The sequence below is a fragment of the Carassius gibelio genome, chromosome A3 (assembly GCF_023724105.1).
Source record: "Carassius gibelio isolate Cgi1373 ecotype wild population from Czech Republic chromosome A3, carGib1.2-hapl.c, whole genome shotgun sequence".
NCBI classification, from domain to species: Eukaryota; Metazoa; Chordata; class Actinopteri; order Cypriniformes; family Cyprinidae; genus Carassius; species Carassius gibelio.
In genome coordinates this window covers 951,404-968,817 of record NC_068373.1, presented here as the reverse complement: position 1 = coordinate 968,817, position 17,414 = coordinate 951,404, and the positions used below count along the sequence as shown (strand labels likewise).

The 17,414-nt window shown below is 39.4% G+C and overlaps 22 pseudogenes; all 22 read left to right on the top strand.

Moving 5' to 3' along the window:
• The first annotated feature begins 62 nt into the window (after positions 1-62).
• LOC127965868 (uncharacterized) lies at positions 63-181 on the top strand (annotated as a pseudogene).
• A 488-nt stretch (positions 182-669) lies between these two features.
• LOC127963214 (uncharacterized) lies at positions 670-788 on the top strand (annotated as a pseudogene).
• A 486-nt stretch (positions 789-1,274) lies between these two features.
• Positions 1,275-1,393, top strand: LOC127965863 (uncharacterized; annotated as a pseudogene).
• Positions 1,394-1,880: 487 nt separating this feature from the next.
• Positions 1,881-1,999, top strand: LOC127965857 (uncharacterized; annotated as a pseudogene).
• A 502-nt stretch (positions 2,000-2,501) lies between these two features.
• LOC127965845 (uncharacterized) lies at positions 2,502-2,620 on the top strand (annotated as a pseudogene).
• Positions 2,621-3,108: 488 nt separating this feature from the next.
• On the top strand, positions 3,109-3,227 carry LOC127963570 (uncharacterized; annotated as a pseudogene).
• An 802-nt stretch (positions 3,228-4,029) lies between these two features.
• LOC127963567 (uncharacterized) lies at positions 4,030-4,148 on the top strand (annotated as a pseudogene).
• A 1,890-nt stretch (positions 4,149-6,038) lies between these two features.
• LOC127963202 (uncharacterized) lies at positions 6,039-6,157 on the top strand (annotated as a pseudogene).
• Positions 6,158-6,643: 486 nt separating this feature from the next.
• On the top strand, positions 6,644-6,762 carry LOC127965839 (uncharacterized; annotated as a pseudogene).
• Positions 6,763-7,250: 488 nt separating this feature from the next.
• LOC127965833 (uncharacterized) lies at positions 7,251-7,369 on the top strand (annotated as a pseudogene).
• A 373-nt stretch (positions 7,370-7,742) lies between these two features.
• On the top strand, positions 7,743-7,861 carry LOC127963560 (uncharacterized; annotated as a pseudogene).
• Positions 7,862-8,939: 1,078 nt separating this feature from the next.
• LOC127965829 (uncharacterized) lies at positions 8,940-9,058 on the top strand (annotated as a pseudogene).
• A 488-nt stretch (positions 9,059-9,546) lies between these two features.
• On the top strand, positions 9,547-9,665 carry LOC127963557 (uncharacterized; annotated as a pseudogene).
• Positions 9,666-10,465: 800 nt separating this feature from the next.
• LOC127963552 (uncharacterized) lies at positions 10,466-10,584 on the top strand (annotated as a pseudogene).
• A 1,710-nt stretch (positions 10,585-12,294) lies between these two features.
• Positions 12,295-12,413, top strand: LOC127965821 (uncharacterized; annotated as a pseudogene).
• A 486-nt stretch (positions 12,414-12,899) lies between these two features.
• LOC127959958 (uncharacterized) lies at positions 12,900-13,018 on the top strand (annotated as a pseudogene).
• A 488-nt stretch (positions 13,019-13,506) lies between these two features.
• LOC127965814 (uncharacterized) lies at positions 13,507-13,625 on the top strand (annotated as a pseudogene).
• A 371-nt stretch (positions 13,626-13,996) lies between these two features.
• LOC127963540 (uncharacterized) lies at positions 13,997-14,115 on the top strand (annotated as a pseudogene).
• Positions 14,116-15,197: 1,082 nt separating this feature from the next.
• LOC127961995 (uncharacterized) lies at positions 15,198-15,316 on the top strand (annotated as a pseudogene).
• A 486-nt stretch (positions 15,317-15,802) lies between these two features.
• LOC127961991 (uncharacterized) lies at positions 15,803-15,921 on the top strand (annotated as a pseudogene).
• Positions 15,922-16,407: 486 nt separating this feature from the next.
• Positions 16,408-16,526, top strand: LOC127965812 (uncharacterized; annotated as a pseudogene).
• Positions 16,527-17,014: 488 nt separating this feature from the next.
• Positions 17,015-17,133, top strand: LOC127965807 (uncharacterized; annotated as a pseudogene).
• The last annotated feature ends 281 nt before the right edge of the window (positions 17,134-17,414 follow it).

Sequence of the window (17,414 nt, the reverse complement as noted above, 5' to 3'; positions counted from 1 at the left end):
TATAATGTACCGGCGATTAGATTGGCTGATCTTTAAATAGCTCTCTCTTTGCAGCAGTCTTCGCTTATGGCCATACCACCCTGGCTATGCCAGATCATGTCTGAGCTCGGAAGCTAAGCAGGTTTGGGCCTGGTTAGTAATTGGATGGGAGACCCCCTGGTAATACCAGTTGCTTTAAGATTTTTGTAAATTTTTCACAAATTATATAATAATCTTGAAAAAAAAAAGAGTCAATGCCCATTCTTTGAATCTTAGCAGTCATGGACCTGTGTAGTGTTTGGATGGGAGACCCCCTGGTAATACCAGGTGCTCTAATATTATTGGAAATTTATTACTAATTATATAATAATCTTTAAAAAAAAGAGCCAATGCCCGATCTCTTAATCTTAGCAGGTATTGGCCTGGTTAGTGCTTGGATGGGAGACCGCCTAGGAATACCAGGTGCTGTAAGCTTTTGGGTTTTCATTCCTACTTATATAATGTATGGGCGATTTGATTGGCTGATCTTTAAATAGTCCTCTCTTTGCAGTATCCTTCGCTTGCGACCGTAACAACCTGGCTATGCCTGATCTCGTCTGCTCTCGGAAGCTAAGCAGGTTTGGTCCTGTATAATGTACCGGCGATTAGATTGGCTGATCTTTAAATAGCTCTCTCTTTGCAGCAGTCTTCGCTTATGGCCATACCACCCTGGCTATGCCAGATCATGTCTGAGCTCGAAAGCTAAGCAGGTTTGGACCTGGTTAGTAATTGGATGGGAGACCCCCTGGTAATACCAGTTGCTTTAAGATTTTTGTAAATTTTTCACAAATTATATAATAATCTTGAAAAAAAAAAGAGTCAATGCCCATTCTTTGAATCTTAGCAGTCATGGACCTGTGTAGTGTTTGGATGGGAGACCCCCTGGTAATACCAGGTGCTCTAATATTATTGGAAATTTATTACTAATTATATAATAATCTTAAAAAAAGAGCCAATGCCCGATCTCTTAATCTTAGCAGGTATTGGCCTGGTTAGTGCTTGGATGGGAGACCGCCTCGGAATACCAGGTGCTGTAAGCTTTTGGGTTTTCATTCCTACTTATATAATGTATGGGCGATTTGATTGGCTGATCTTTAAATAGTCCTCTCTTTGCAGTATCCTTCGCTTGCGACCGTAACAACCTGGCTATGCCTGATCTCGTCTGCTCTCGGAAGCTAAGCAGGTTTGGTCCTGTATAATGTACCGGCGATTAGATTGGCTGATCTTTAAATAGCTCTCTCTTTGCAGCAGTCTTCGCTTATGGCCATACCACCCTGGCTATGCCAGATCATGTCTGAGCTCGGAAGCTAAGCAGGTTTGGGCCTGGTTAGTAATTGGATGGGAGACCCCCTGGTAATACCAGTTGCTTTAAGATTTTTGTAAATTTTTCACAAATTATATAATAATTTTGAAAAAAAAAAGAGTCAATGCCCATTCTTTGAATCTTAGCAGTCATGGACCTGTGTAGTGTTTGGATGGGAGACCCCCTGGTAATACCAGGTGCTCTAATATTATTGGAAATTTATTACTAATTATATAATAATCTTAAAAAAAAGAGCCAATGCCTGATCTCTTAATCTTAGCAGGTATTGGCCTGGTTAGTGCTTGGATGGGAGACCGCCTGGGAATACCAGGTGCTGTAAGCTTTTGGGTTTTCATTCCTACTTATATAATGTATGGGCGATTTGATTGGCTGATCTTTAAATAGTCCTCTCTTTGCAGTATCCTTCGCTTGCGACCGTAACAACCTGGCTATGCCTGATCTCGTCTGCTCTCGGAAGCTAAGCAGGTTTGGTCCTGTATAATGTACCGGCGATTAGATTGGCTGATCTTTAAATAGCTCTCTCTTTGCAGCAGTCTTCGCTTATGGCCATACCACCCTGGCTATGCCAGATCATGTCTGAGCTCGGAAGCTAAGCAGGTTTGGGCCTGGTTAGTAATTGGATGGGAGACCCCCTGGTAATACCAGTTGCTTTAAGATTTTTGTAAATTTTTCACAAATTATATAATAATCTTGAAAAAAAAAAAGAGTCAATGCCCATTCTTTGAATCTTAGCAGTCATGGACCTGTTTAGTGTCTGGATGGGAGACCGCCTCGGAATACCAGGTGCTCTAATATTATTGGAAATTTATTACTAATTATATAATAATCTTAAAAAAAAAAAAAAAAAAAAAAGAGTCAATGCCCGATCTCTTAATCTTAGCAGGTATTGGCCTGGTTAGTGCTTGGATGGGAGACCGCCTGGGAATACCAGGTGCTTTAAGCTTTAGGGTTTTCTTTCCTACTTATATAATGTACCGGCGATTAGATTGGCTGATCTTTAAATAGTCCTCTCTTTGCAGTATCTTTCGCTTGCGACCGTAACAACCTGGCTATGCCTGATCTCGTCTGATCTCGGAAGCTAAGCAGGTTTGGTCCTGTATAATGTACCGGCGATTAGATTGGCTGATCTTTAAATAGCTCTCTCTTTGCAGCAGTCTTCGCTTATGGCCATACCACCCTGGCTATGCCAGATCATGTCTGAGCTCGGAAGCTAAGCAGGTTTGGGCCTGGTTAGTAATTGGATGGGAGACCCCCTGGTAATACCAGTTGCTTTAAGATTTTTGTACATTTTTCACAAATTATATAATAATCTTGAAAGAAAAAAGAGTCAATGCCCATTCTTTGAATCTTAGCAGTCATGGACCTGTGTAGTGTTTGGATGGGAGACCCCCTGGTAATACCAGGTGCTCTAATATTATTGGAAATTTATTACTAATTATATAATAATCTTAAAAAAAAAGAGCCAATGCCCGATCTCTTAATCTTAGCAGGTATTGGCCTGGTTAGTGCTTGGATGGGAGGCCGCCTGGGAATACCAGGTGCTGTAAGCTTTTGGGTTTTCATTCCTACTTATATAATGTATGGGCGATTTGATTGGCTGATCTTTAAATAGTCCTCTCTTTGCAGTATCCTTCGCTTGCGACCGTAACAACCTGGCTATGCCTGATCTCGTCTGCTCTCGGAAGCTAAGCAGGTTTGGTCCTGTATAATGTACCGGCGATTAGATTGGCTGATCTTTAAATAGCTCTCTCTTTGCAGCAGTCTTCGCTTATGGCCATACCACCCTGGCTATGCCAGATCATGTCTGAGCTCGGAAACTAAGCAGGTTTCGGCCTGGTTAGTAATTGGATGGGAGACCCCCTGGTAATACCAGTTGCTTTAAGATTTTTGGAAATTTTTCACAAATTATATAATAATCTTGCAAGAAAAAAAGAAAGGAGTCAATGCCCCATATCTGAATCTTAGCAGGTATGGGCCTGGTTAGTAATTGGATGGGAGACACCCTGGTAATACCAGTTGCTTTAAGATTTTTGGAAATTCTTCACAAATTATATAATAATTTTGAAAAAAAAAAAAAAGTCAATGCCCGATCTCTGAATAATAGCAGGTTTTGCCTGGTTAGTACTTGGATGGAAGACGGCCGGGAAATACCAGTTGCTGTAATATTTTTGGCAATTTTTACTAATTACATAAAAATCTTGCAAAAAAAAAAAAAAAAAAAAAAAAGAGTAAATGCCCAATCTTTGAATCTTAGGAGGTATGGACCTGTTTAGTGCTTGGATGGGAGACCGCCTCGGAATACCATTTGCTTTAAGATTTTTGTAAATTTTTCACAAATTATATAATAATCTTGAAAAAAAAAAAAAGTCAATGCCCATTCTTTGAATCTTAGCAGTCATGGACCTGTTTAGTGTCTGGATGGGAGACCGCCTCGGAATACCAGGTGCTCTAATATTATTGGAAATTTATTACTAATTATATAATAATCTTAAAAAAAAAAATAAAAAAAAAAGAGTCAATGCCCGATCTCTTAATCTTAGCAGGTATTGGCCTGGTTAGTGCTTGGATGGGAGACCGCCTGGGAATACCAGGTGCTTTAAGCTTTAGGGTTTTCTTTCCTACTTATATAATGTACCGGCGATTAGATTGACTGATCTTTAAATAGCTCTCTCTTTGCAGCAGTCTTCGCTTATGGCCATACCACCCTGGCTATGCCAGATCATGTCTGAGCTCGGAAACTAAGCAGGTTTCGGCCTGGTTAGTAATTGGATGGGAGACCCCCTGGTAATACCAGTTGCTTTAAGATTTTTGGAAATTTTTCACAAATTATATAATAATCTTGCAAGAAAAAAAGAAAGGAGTCAATGCCCCATTTCTGAATCTTAGCAGGTATGGGCCTGGTTAGTAATTGGATGGGAGACACCCTGGTAATACCAGTTGCTTTAAGATTTTTGGAAATTTTTCACAAATTATATAATAATCTTGAAAAAAAAAAATAAAGACAATGCCCGATCTCTTTATAATAGCAGGTTTTGCCTGGTTAGTACTTGGATGATAGACGGCCGGGAAATACCAGTTGCTGTAATATTTTTGGCAATTTTTACTAATTACATAATAATCTTGCAAAAAAAAAAAAAAAAAAAAAGAGTAAATGCCCAATCTTTGAATCTTAGGAGGTATGGACCTGTTTAGTGCTTGGATGGGAGACCGCCTCGGAAAACCAGGTGCTCTAATATTATTGGAAATTTATTACTAATTATATAATAATCTTAAAAAAAAAAGAGTCAATGCCCGATCTCTTAATCTTAGCAGGTATTGGCCTGGTTAGTGCTTGGATGGGAGACCGCCTGGGAATACCAGGTGCTTTAAGCTTTAGGGTTTTCTTTCCTACTTATATAATGTACCGGCGATTAGATTGGCTGATCTTTAAATAGCTCTCTCTTTGCAGCAGTCTTCGCTTATGGCCATACCACCCTGGCTATGCCAGATCATGTCTCAGCTCGGAAGCTAAGCAGGTTTGGGCCTGGTTAGTAATTGGATGGGAGACCCCCTGGTAATACCAGTTGCTTTAAGATTTTTGTAATTTTTTCACAAATTATATAATAATCTTGAAAAAAAAAAGAGTCAATGCCCATTCTTTGAATCTTAGCAGTCATGGACCTGTGTAGTGTTTGGATGGGAGACCCCCTGGTAATACCAGGTGCTCTAATATTATTGGAAATTTATTACTAATTATATAATAATCTTAAAAAAAAAAGAGCCAATGCCCGATCTCTTAATCTTAGCAGGTATTGGCCTGGTTAGTGCTTGGATGGGAGACCGCTTCGGAATACCAGGTGCTGTAAGCTTTTGGATTTTCATTCCTACTTATATAATGTATGGGCGATTTGATTGGCTGATCTTTAAATAGTCCTCTCTTTGCAGTATCCTTCGCTTGCGACCGTAACAACCTGGCTATGCCTGATCTCGTCTGCTCTCGGAAGCTAAGCAGGTTTGGTCCTGTATAATGTACCGGCGATTAGATTGGCTGATCTTTAAATAGCTCTCTCTCTGCAGCAGTCTTCGCTTATGGCCATTCCACCCTAGCTATGCCAGATCATGTCTGAGCTCGGAAGCTAAGCAGGTTTCGGCCTGGTTCGTAATTGGATAGGAGACCCCCTGGTAATACCAGTTGCTTTAAGATTTTTGGAAATTTTTCACAAATTATATAATAATCTTGCAAGAAAAAAAGAAAGGAGTCAATGCCCCATATCTGAATCTTAGCAGGTATGGGCCTGGTTAGTAATTGGATGGGAGACACTGTGGTAATACCAGTTGCTTTAAGATTTTTGGAAATTTTTCACAAATTATATAATAATCTAGAAAAAAAAAAAAAAAGTCAATGCCCGATCTCTGAATAATAGCAGGTTTTGCCTGGTTAGTACTTGGATGGAAGACGGCCGGGAAATACCAGTTGCTGTAATATTTTTGGCAATTTTTACTAATTACATAATAATCTTGCAAAAAAAAAAAAAAAAAAAAGAGTAAATGCCCAATCTTTGAATCTTAGGAGGTATGGACCTGTTTAGTGCTTGGATGGGAGACCGCCTGGGAATACCAGGTGCTTTAAGCTTTAGGGTTTTCTTTCCTACTTATATAATGTACCGGCGATTAGATTGGCTGATCTTTAAATAGCTCTCTCTTTGCAGCAGTCTTCGCTTATGGCCATACCACCCTGGCTATGCCAGATCATGTCTGAGCTCGAAAGCTAAGCAGGTTTGGACCTGGTTAGTAATTGGATGGGAGACCCCCTGGTAATACCAGTTGCTTTAAGATTTTTGTAAATTTTTCACAAATTATATAATAATCTTGAAAAAAAAAAGAGTCAATGCCCATTCTTTGAATCTTAGCAGTCATGGACCTGTGTAGTGTTTGGATGGGAGACCCCCTGGTAATACCAGGTGCTCTAATATTATTGGAAATTTATTACTAATTATATAATAATCTTAAAAAAAGAGCCAATGCCCGATCTCTTAATCTTAGCAGGTATTGGCCTGGTTAGTGCTTGGATGGGAGACCGCCTCGGAATACCAGGTGCTGTAAGCTTTTGGGTTTTCATTCCTACTTATATAATGTATGGGCGATTTGATTGGCTGATCTTTAAATAGTCCTCTCTTTGCAGTATCCTTCGCTTGCGACCGTAACAACCTGGCTATGCCTGATCTCGTCTGCTCTCGGAAGCTAAGCAGGTTTGGTCCTGTATAATGTACCGGCGATTAGATTGGCTGATCTTTAAATAGCTCTTTCTTTGCAGCAGTCTTCGCTTATGGCCATACCACCCTGGCTATGCCAGATCATGTCTGAGCTCGGAAGCTAAGCAGGTTTGGGCCTGGTTAGTAATTGGATGGGAGACCCCCTGGTAATACCAGTTGCTTTAAGATTTTTGTAAATTTTTCACAAATTATATAATAATTTTGAAAAAAAAAAGAGTCAATGCCCATTCTTTGAATCTTAGCAGTCATGGACCTGTGTAGTGTTTGGATGGGAGACCCCCTGGTAATACCAGGTGCTCTAATATTATTGGAAATTTATTACTAATTATATAATAATCTTAAAAAAAAAGAGCCAATGCCCGATCTCTTAATCTTAGCAGGTATTGGCCTGGTTAGTGCTTGGATGGGAGACCGCCTGGGAATACCAGGTGCTGTAAGCTTTTGGGTTTTCATTCCTACTTATATAATGTATGGGCGATTTGATTGGCTGATCTTTAAATAGTCCTCTCTTTGCAGTATCCTTCGCTTGCGACCGTAACAACCTGGCTATGCCTGATCTCGTCTGCTCTCGGAAGCTAAGCAGGTTTGGTCCTGTATAATGTACCGGCGATTAGATTGGCTGATCTTTAAATAGCTCTCTCTTTGCAGCAGTCTTCGCTTATGGCCATACCACCCTGGCTATGCCAGATCATGTCTGAGCTCGGAAGCTAAGCAGGTTTGGGCCTGGTTAGTAATTGGATGGGAGACCCCCTGGTAATACCAGTTGCTTTAAGATTTTTGTAAATTTTTCACAAATTATATAATAATCTTGAAAAAAAAAAAGAGTCAATGCCCATTCTTTGAATCTTAGCAGTCATGGACCTGTTTAGTGTCTGGATGGGAGACCGCCTCGGAATACCAGGTGCTCTAATATTATTGGAAATTTATTACTAATTATATAATAATCTTAAAAAAAAAAAAAAAAAAAAAAAAAGAGTCAATGCCCGATCTCTTAATCTTAGCAGGTATTGGCCTGGTTAGTGCTTGGATGGGAGACCGCCTGGGAATACCAGGTGCTTTAAGCTTTAGGGTTTTCTTTCCTACTTATATAATGTACCGGCGATTAGATTGACTGATCTTTAAATAGCTCTCTCTTTGCAGCAGTCTTCGCTTATGGCCATACCACCCTGGCTATGCCAGATCATGTCTGAGCTCGGAAACTAAGCAGGTTTCGGCCTGGTTAGTAATTGGATGGGAGACCCCCTGGTAATACCAGTTGCTTTAAGATTTTTGGAAATTTTTCACAAATTATATAATAATCTTGCAAGAAAAAAAGAAAGGAGTCAATGCCCCATATCTGAATCTTAGCAGGTATGGGCCTGGTTAGTAATTGGATGGGAGACCCCCTGGTAATACCAGTTGCTTTAAGATTTTTGGAAATTTTTCACAAATTATATAATAATCTTGCAAGAAAAAAAGAAAGGAGTCAATGCCCCATATCTGAATCTTAGCAGGTATGGGCCTGGTTAGTAATTGGATGGGAGACACTGTGGTAATACCAGTTGCTTTAAGATTTTTGGAAATTTTTCACAAATTATATAATAATCTTGAAAAAAAAAAAAAAAAAAGTCAATGCCCGATCTCTGAATAATAGCAGGTTTTGCCTGGTTAGTACTTGGATGGAAGACGGCCGGGAAATACCAGTTGCTGTAATATTTTTGGCAATTTTTACTAATTACATAATAATCTTGCAAAAAAAAAAAAAAAAAAACAGTAAATGCCCAATCTTTGAATCTTAGGAGGTATGGACCTGTTTAGTGCTTGGATGGGAGACCGCCTCGGAATACCATTTGCTGTAATATTTTTGGAAATTTGTACTAATTATATAATTATCTTGAAACAAGAAGAGTCAATGCCCAATCTTTGAATCTTAGCAGCTATGGACCTGTTTAGTGTTTGGATGGGAGACCGCCTCGGAAAACCAGGTGCTCTAATATTATTGGAAATTTATTACTAATTATATAATAATCTTTAAAAAAAAAAAAAAAAAAAAAAAAAAGAGTCAATGCCCGATCTCTTAATCTTAGCAGGTATTGGCCTGGTTAGTGCTTGGATGGGAGACCGCCTGGGAATACCAGGTGCTTTAAGCTTTAGGGTTTTCTTTCCTACTTATATAATGTACCGGCGATTAGATTGGCTGATCTTTAAATAGTCCTCTCTTTGCAGTATCTTTCGCTTGCGACCGTAACAACCTGGCTATGCCTGATCTCGTCTGATCTCGGAAGCTAAGCAGGTTTGGTCCTGTATAATGTACCGGCGATTAGATTGGCTGATCTTTAAATAGCTCTCTCTTTGCAGCAGTCTTCGCTTATGGCCATACCACCCTGGCTATGCCAGATCATGTCTGAGCTCGGAAGCTAAGCAGGTTTGGGCCTGGTTAGTAATTGGATGGGAGACCCCCTGGTAATACCAGTTGCTTTAAGATTTTTGTACATTTTTCACAAATTATATAATAATCTTGAAAAAAAAAAGAGTCAATGCCCATTCTTTGAATCTTAGCAGTCATGGACCTGTGTAGTGTTTGGATGGGAGACCCCCTGGTAATACCAGGTGCTCTAATATTATTGGAAATTTATTACTAATTATATAATAATCTTAAAAAAAAAGAGCCAATGCCCGATCTCTTAATCTTAGCAGGTATTGGCCTGGTTAGTGCTTGGATGGGAGACCGCCTGGGAATACCAGGTGCTGTAAGCTTTTGGGTTTTCATTCCTACTTATATAATGTATGGGCGATTTGATTGGCTGATCTTTAAATAGTCCTCTCTTTGCAGTATCCTTCGCTTGCGACCGTAACAACCTGGCTATGCCTGATCTCGTCTGCTCTCGGAAGCTAAGCAGGTTTGGTCCTGTATAATGTACCGGCGATTAGATTGGCTGATCTTTAAATAGCTCTCTCTTTGCAGCAGTCTTCGCTTATGGCCATACCACCCTGGCTATGCCAGATCATGTCTGAGCTCGGAAACTAAGCAGGTTTCGGCCTGGTTAGTAATTGGATGGGAGACCCCCTGGTAATACCAGTTGCTTTAAGATTTTTGGAAATTTTTCACAAATTATATAATAATCTTGCAAGAAAAAAAGAAAGGAGTCAATGCCCCATATCTGAATCTTAGCAGGTATGGGCCTGGTTAGTAATTGGATGGGAGACACCCTGGTAATACCAGTTGCTTTAAGATTTTTGGAAATTCTTCACAAATTATATAATAATTTTGAAAAAAAAAAAAAGTCAATGCCCGATCTCTGAATAATAGCAGGTTTTGCCTGGTTAGTACTTGGATGGAAGACGGCCGGGAAATACCAGTTGCTGTAATATTTTTGGCAATTTTTACTAATTACATAAAAATCTTGCAAAAAAAAAAAAAAAAAAAAAAAAGAGTAAATGCCCAATCTTTGAATCTTAGGAGGTATGGACCTGTTTAGTGCTTGGATGGGAGACCGCCTCGGAATACCATTTGCTTTAAGATTTTTGTAAATTTTTCACAAATTATATAATAATCTTGAAAAAAAAAAAGAGTCAATGCCCATTCTTTGAATCTTAGCAGTCATGGACCTGTTTAGTGTCTGGATGGGAGACCGCCTCGGAATACCAGGTGCTCTAATATTATTGGAAATTTATTACTAATTATATAATAATCTTAAAAAAAAAATAAAAAAAAAAGAGTCAATGCCCGATCTCTTAATCTTAGCAGGTATTGGCCTGGTTAGTGCTTGGATGGGAGACCGCCTGGGAATACCAGGTGCTTTAAGCTTTAGGGTTTTCTTTCCTACTTATATAATGTACCGGCGATTAGATTGACTGATCTTTAAATAGCTCTCTCTTTGCAGCAGTCTTCGCTTATGGCCATACCACCCTGGCTATGCCAGATCATGTCTGAGCTCGGAAACTAAGCAGGTTTCGGCCTGGTTAGTAATTGGATGGGAGACCCCCTGGTAATACCAGTTGCTTTAAGATTTTTGGAAATTTTTCACAAATTATATAATAATCTTGCAAGAAAAAAAGAAAGGAGTCAATGCCCCATATCTGAATCTTAGCAGGTATGGGCCTGGTTAGTAATTGGATGGGAGACCCCCTGGTAATACCAGTTGCTTTAAGATTTTTGGAAATTTTTCACAAATTATATAATAATCTTGCAAGAAAAAAAGAAAGGAGTCAATGCCCCATATCTGAATATTAGCAGGTATGGGCCTGGTTAGTAATTGGATGGGAGACACTGTGGTAATACCAGTTGCTTTAAGATTTTTGGAAATTTTTCACAAATTATATAATAATCTTGAAAAAAAAAAAAAAAAAGTCAATGCCCGATCTCTGAATAATAGCAGGTTTTGCCTGGTTAGTACTTGGATGGAAGACGGCCGGGAAATACCAGTTGCTGTAATATTTTTGGCAATTTTTACTAATTACATAATAATCTTGCAAAAAAAAAAAAAAAAAAAGAGTAAATGCCCAATCTTTGAATCTTAGGAGGTATGGACCTGTTTAGTGCTTGGATGGGAGACCGCCTCGGAATACCATTTGCTGTAATATTTTTGGAAATTTGTACTAATTATATAATTATCTTGAAACAAGAAGAGTCAATGCCCAATCTTTGAATCTTAGCAGCTATGGACCTGTTTAGTGTTTGGATGGGAGACCGCCTCGGAAAACCAGGTGCTCTAATATTATTGGAAATTTATTACTAATTATATAATAATCTTTAAAAAAAAAAAAAAAAAAAAAAAAAAAGAGTCAATGCCCGATCTCTTAATCTTAGCAGGTATTGGCCTGGTTAGTGCTTGGATGGGAGACCGCCTGGGAATACCAGGTGCTTTAAGCTTTAGGGTTTTCTTTCCTACTTATATAATGTACCGGCGATTAGATTGACTGATCTTTAAATAGCTCTCTCTTTGCAGCAGTCTTCGCTTATGGCCATACCACCCTCGCTATGCCAGATCATGTCTGAGCTCGGAAGCTAAGCAGGTTTGGTCCTGTATAATGTACCGGCGATTAGATTGGCTGATCTTTAAATAGCTCTCTCTCTGCAGCAGTCTTCGCTTATGGCCATTCCACCCTGGCTATGCCAGATCATGTCTGAGCTCGGAAGCTAAGCAGGTTTCGGCCTGGTTAGTAATTGGATGGGAGACCCCCTGGTAATACCAGTTGCTTTAAGATTTTTGGAAATTTTTCACAAATTATATAATAATCTTGCAAGAAAAAAAGAAAGGAGTCAATGCCCCATATCTAAATCTTAGCAGGTATGGGCCTGGTTAGTAATTGGATGGGAGACACTGTGGTAATACCAGTTGCTTTAAGATTTTTGGAAATTTTTCACAAATTATATAATAATCTTGAAAAAAAAAAAAAAAAGTCAATGCCCGATCTCTGAATAATAGCAGGTTTTGCCTGGTTAGTACTTGGATGGAAGACGGCCGGGAAATACCAGTTGCTGTAATATTTTTGGCAATTTTTTCTAATTACATAATAATCTTGCAAAAAAAAAAAAAAAAAAAGAGTAAATGCCCAATCTTTGAATCTTAGGAGGTATGGACCTGTTTAGTGCTTGGATGGGAGACCGCCTGGGAATACCAGGTGCTTTAAGCTTTAGGGTTTTCTTTCCTACTTATATAATGTACCGGCGATTAGATTGGCTGATCTTTAAATAGCTCTCTCTTTGCAGCAGTCTTCGCTTATGGCCATACCACCCTGGCTATGCCAGATCATGTCTGAGCTCGGAAGCTAAGCAGGTTTGGGCCTGGTTAGTAATTGGATGGGAGACCCCCTGGTAATACCAGTTGCTTTAAGATTTTTGTAAATTTTTCACAAATTATATAATAATCTTGAAAAAAAAAAGAGTCAATGCCCATTCTTTGAATCTTAGCAGTCATGGACCTGTGTAGTGTTTGGATGGGAGACCCCCTGGTAATACCAGGTGCTCTAATATTATTGGAAATTTATTACTAATTATATAATAATCTTAAAAAAAGAGCCAATGCCCGATCTCTTAATCTTAGCAGGTATTGGCCTGGTTAGTGCTTGGATGGGAGACCGCCTCGGAATACCAGGTGCTGTAAGCTTTTGGGTTTTCATTCCTACTTATATAATGTATGGGCGATTTGATTGGCTGATCTTTAAATAGTCCTCTCTTTGCAGTATCCTTCGCTTGCGACCGTAACAACCTGGCTATGCCTGATCTCGTCTGCTCTCGGAAGCTAAGCAGGTTTGGTCCTGTATAATGTACCGGCGATTAGATTGGCTGATCTTTAAATAGCTCTCTCTTTGCAGCAGTCTTCTCTTATGGCCATACCACCCTGGCTATGCCAGATCATGTCTGAGCTCGGAAGCTAAGCAGGTTTGGGCCTGGTTAGTAATTGGATGGGAGACCCCCTGGTAATACCAGTTGCTTTAAGATTTTTGTAAATTTTTCACAAATTATATAATAATCTTGAAAAAAAAAAGAGTCAATGCCCATTCTTTGAATCTTAGCAGTCATGGACCTGTGTAGTGTTTGGATGGGAGACCCCCTGGTAATACCAGGTGCTCTAATATTATTGGAAATTTATTACTAATTATATAATAATCTTAAAAATAAAGAGCCAATGCCCGATCTCTTAATCTTAGCAGGTATTGGCCTGGTTAGTGCTTGGATGGGAGACCGCCTGGGAATACCAGGTGCTGTAAGCTTTTGGGTTTTCATTCCTACTTATATAATGTATGGGCGATTTGATTGGCTGATCTTTAAATAGTCCTCTCTTTGCAGTATCCTTCGCTTGCGACCGTAACAACCTGGCTATGCCTGATCTCGTCTGCTCTCGGAAGCTAAGCAGGTTTGGTCCTGTATAATGTACCGGCGATTAGATTGGCTGATCTTTAAATAGCTCTCTCTTTGCAGCAGTCTTCGCTTATGGCCATACCACCCTGGCTATGCCAGATCATGTCTGAGCTCGGAAGCTAAGCAGGTTTGGGCCTGGTTAGTAATTGGATGGGAGACCCCCTGGTAATACCAGTTGCTTTAAGATTTTTGTAAATTTTTCACAAATTATATAATAATCTTGAAAAAAAAAAAGAGTCAATGCCCATTCTTTGAATCTTAGCAGTCATGGACCTGTTTAGTGTCTGGATGGGAGACCACCTCGGAATACCAGGTGCTCTAATATTATTGGAAATGTATTACTAATTATATAATAATCTTAAAAAAAAAAAAAAAAAAAAAAAGAGTCAATGCCCGATCTCTTAATCTTAGCAGGTATTGGCCTGGTTAGTGCTTGGATGGGAGACCGCCTGGGAATACCAGGTGCTTTAAGCTTTAGGGTTTTCTTTCCTACTTATATAATGTACCGGCGATTAGATTGACTGATCTTTAAATAGCTCTCTCTTTGCAGCAGTCTTCGCTTATGGCCATACCACCCTGGCTATGCCAGATCATGTCTGAGCTCGGAAACTAAGCAGGTTTCGGCCTGGTTAGTAATTGGATGGGAGACCCCCTGGTAATACCAGTTGCTTTAAGATTTTTGGAAATTTTTCACAAATTATATAATAATCTTGCAAGAAAAAAAGAAAGGAGTCAATGCCCCATATCTGAATCTTAGCAGGTATGGGCCTGGTTAGTAATTGGATGGGAGACCCCCTGGTAATACCAGTTGCTTTAAGATTTTTGGAAATTTTTCACAAATTATATAATAATCTTGCAAGAAAAAAAGAAAGGAGTCAATGCCCCATATCTGAATCTTAGCAGGTATGGGCCTGGTTAGTAATTGGATGGGAGACACTGTGGTAATACCAGTTGCTTTAAGATTTTTGGAAATTTTTCACAAATTATATAATAATCTTAAAAAAAAAAAAAAAAAAGTCAATGCCCGATCTCTGAATAATAGCAGGTTTTGCCTGGTTAGTACTTGGATGGAAGACGGCCGGGAAATACCAGTTGCTGTAATATTTTTGGCAATTTTTACTAATTACATAATAATCTTGCAAAAAAAAAAAAAAAAAAAAAGAGTAAATGCCCAATCTTTGAATCTTAGGAGGTATGGACCTGTTTAGTGCTTGGATGGGAGACCGCCTCGGAATACCATTTGCTGTAATATTTTTGGAAATTTGTACTAATTATATAATTATCTTGAAACAAGAAGAGTCAATGCCCAATCTTTGAATCTTAGCAGCTATGGACCTGTTTAGTGTTTGGATGGGAGACCGCCTCGGAAAACCAGGTGCTCTAATATTATTGGAAATTTATTACTAATTATATAATAATCTTCAAAAAAAAAAAAAAAAAAAAAAAAAAAAAGAGTCAATGCCCGATCTCTTAATCTTAGCAGGTATTGGCCTGGTTAGTGCTTGGATGGGAGACCGCCTGGGAATACCAGGTGCTTTAAGCTTTAGGGTTTTCTTTCCTACTTATATAATGTACCGGCGATTAGATTGACTGATCTTTAAATAGCTCTCTCTTTGCAGCAGTCTTCGCTTATGGCCATACCACCCTCGCTATGCCAGATCATGTCTGAGCTCGGAAACTAAGCAGGTTTGGTCCTGTATAATGTACCGGCGATTAGATTGGCTGATCTTTAAATAGCTCTCTCTTTGCAGCAGTCTTCGCTTATGGCCATACCACCCTGGCTATGCCAGATCATGTCTGAGCTCGAAAGCTAAGCAGGTTTGGGCCTGGTTAGTAATTGGATGGGAGACCCCCTGGTAATACCAGTTGCTTTAAGATTTTTGTAAATTTTTCACAAATTATATAATAATCTTGAAAAAAAAAAGAGTCAATGCCCATTCTTTGAATCTTAGCAGTCATGGACCTGTGTAGTGTTTGGATGGGAGACCCCCTGGTAATACCAGGTGCTCTAATATTATTGGAAATTTATTACTAATTATATAATAATCTTAAAAAAAGAGCCAATGCCCGATCTCTTAATCTTAGCAGGTATTGGCCTGGTTAGTGCTTGGATGGGAGACCGCCTCGGAATACCAGGTGCTGTAAGCTTTTGGGTTTTCATTCCTACTTATATAATGTATGGGCGATTTGATTGGCTGATCTTTAAATAGTCCTCTCTTTGCAGTATCCTTCGCTTGCGACCGTAACAACCTGGCTATGCCTGATCTCGTCTGCTCTCGGAAGCTAAGCAGGTTTGGTCCTGTATAATGTACCGGCGATTAGATTGGCTGATCTTTAAATAGCTCTCTCTTTGCAGCAGTCTTCGCTTATGGCCATACCACCCTGGCTATGCCAGATCATGTCTGAGCTCGAAAGCTAAGCAGGTTTGGGCCTGGTTAGTAATTGGATGGGAGACCCCCTGGTAATACCAGTTGCTTTAAGATTTTTGTAAATTTTTCACAAATTATATAATAATCTTGAAAAAAAAAAGAGTCAATGCCCATTCTTTGAATCTTAGCAGTCATGGACCTGTGTAGTGTTTGGATGGGAGACCCCCTGGTAATACCAGGTGCTCTAATATTATTGGAAATTTATTACTAATTATATAATAATCTTAAAAAAAGAGCCAATGCCCGATCTCTTAATCTTAGCAGGTATTGGCCTGGTTAGTGCTTGGATGGGAGACCGCCTCGGAATACCAGGTGCTGTAAGCTTTTGGGTTTTCATTCCTACTTATATAATGTATGGGCGATTTGATTGGCTGATCTTTAAATAGTCCTCTCTTTGCAGTATCCTTCGCTTGCGACCGTAACAACCTGGCTATGCCTGATCTCGTCTGCTCTCGGAAGCTAAGCAGGTTTGGTCCTGTATAATGTACCGGCGATTAGATTGGCTGATCTTTAAATAGCTCTCTCTTTGCAGCAGTCTTCGCTTATGGCCATACCACCCTGGCTATGCCAGATCATGTCTGAGCTCGGAAGCTAAGCAGGTTTGGGCCTGGTTAGTAATTGGATGGGAGACCCCCTGGTAATACCAGTTGCTTTAAGATTTTTGTAAATTTTTCACAAATTATATAATAATTTTGAAAAAAAAAAGAGTCAATGCCCATTCTTTGAATCTTAGCAGTCATGGACCTGTGTAGTGTTTGGATGGGAGACCCCCTGGTAATACCAGGTGCTCTAATATTATTGGAAATTTATTACTAATTATATAATAATCTTAAAAAAAAAGAGCCAATGCCCGATCTCTTAATCTTAGCAGGTATTGGCCTGGTTAGTGCTTGGATGGGAGACCGCCTGGGAATACCAGGTGCTGTAAGCTTTTGGGTTTTCATTCCTACTTATATAATGTATGGGCGATTTGATTGGCTGATCTTTAAATAGTCCTCTCTTTGCAGTATCCTTCGCTTGCGACCGTAACAACCTGGCTATGCCTGATCTCGTCTGCTCTCGGAAGCTAAGCAGGTTTGGTCCTGTATAATGTACCGGCGATTAGATTGGCTGATCTTTAAATAGCTCTCTCTTTGCAGCAGTCTTCGCTTATGGCCATACCACCCTGGCTATGCCAGATCATGTCTGAGCTCGGAAGCTAAGCAGGTTTGGGCCTGGTTAGTAATTGGATGGGAGACCCCCTGGTAATACCAGTTGCTTTAAGATTTTTGTAAATTTTTCACAAATTATATAATAATCTTGAAAAAAAAAAAGAGTCAATGCCCATTCTTTGAATCTTAGCAGTCATGGACCTGTTTAGTGTCTGGATGGGAGACCGCCTCGGAATACCAGGTGCTCTAATATTATTGGAAATTTATTACTAATTATATAATAATCTTAAAAAAAAAAAAAAAAAAAAAAAAAGAGTCAATGCCCGATCTCTTAATCTTAGCAGGTATTGGCCTGGTTAGTGCTTGGATGGGAGACCGCCTGGGAATACCAGGTGC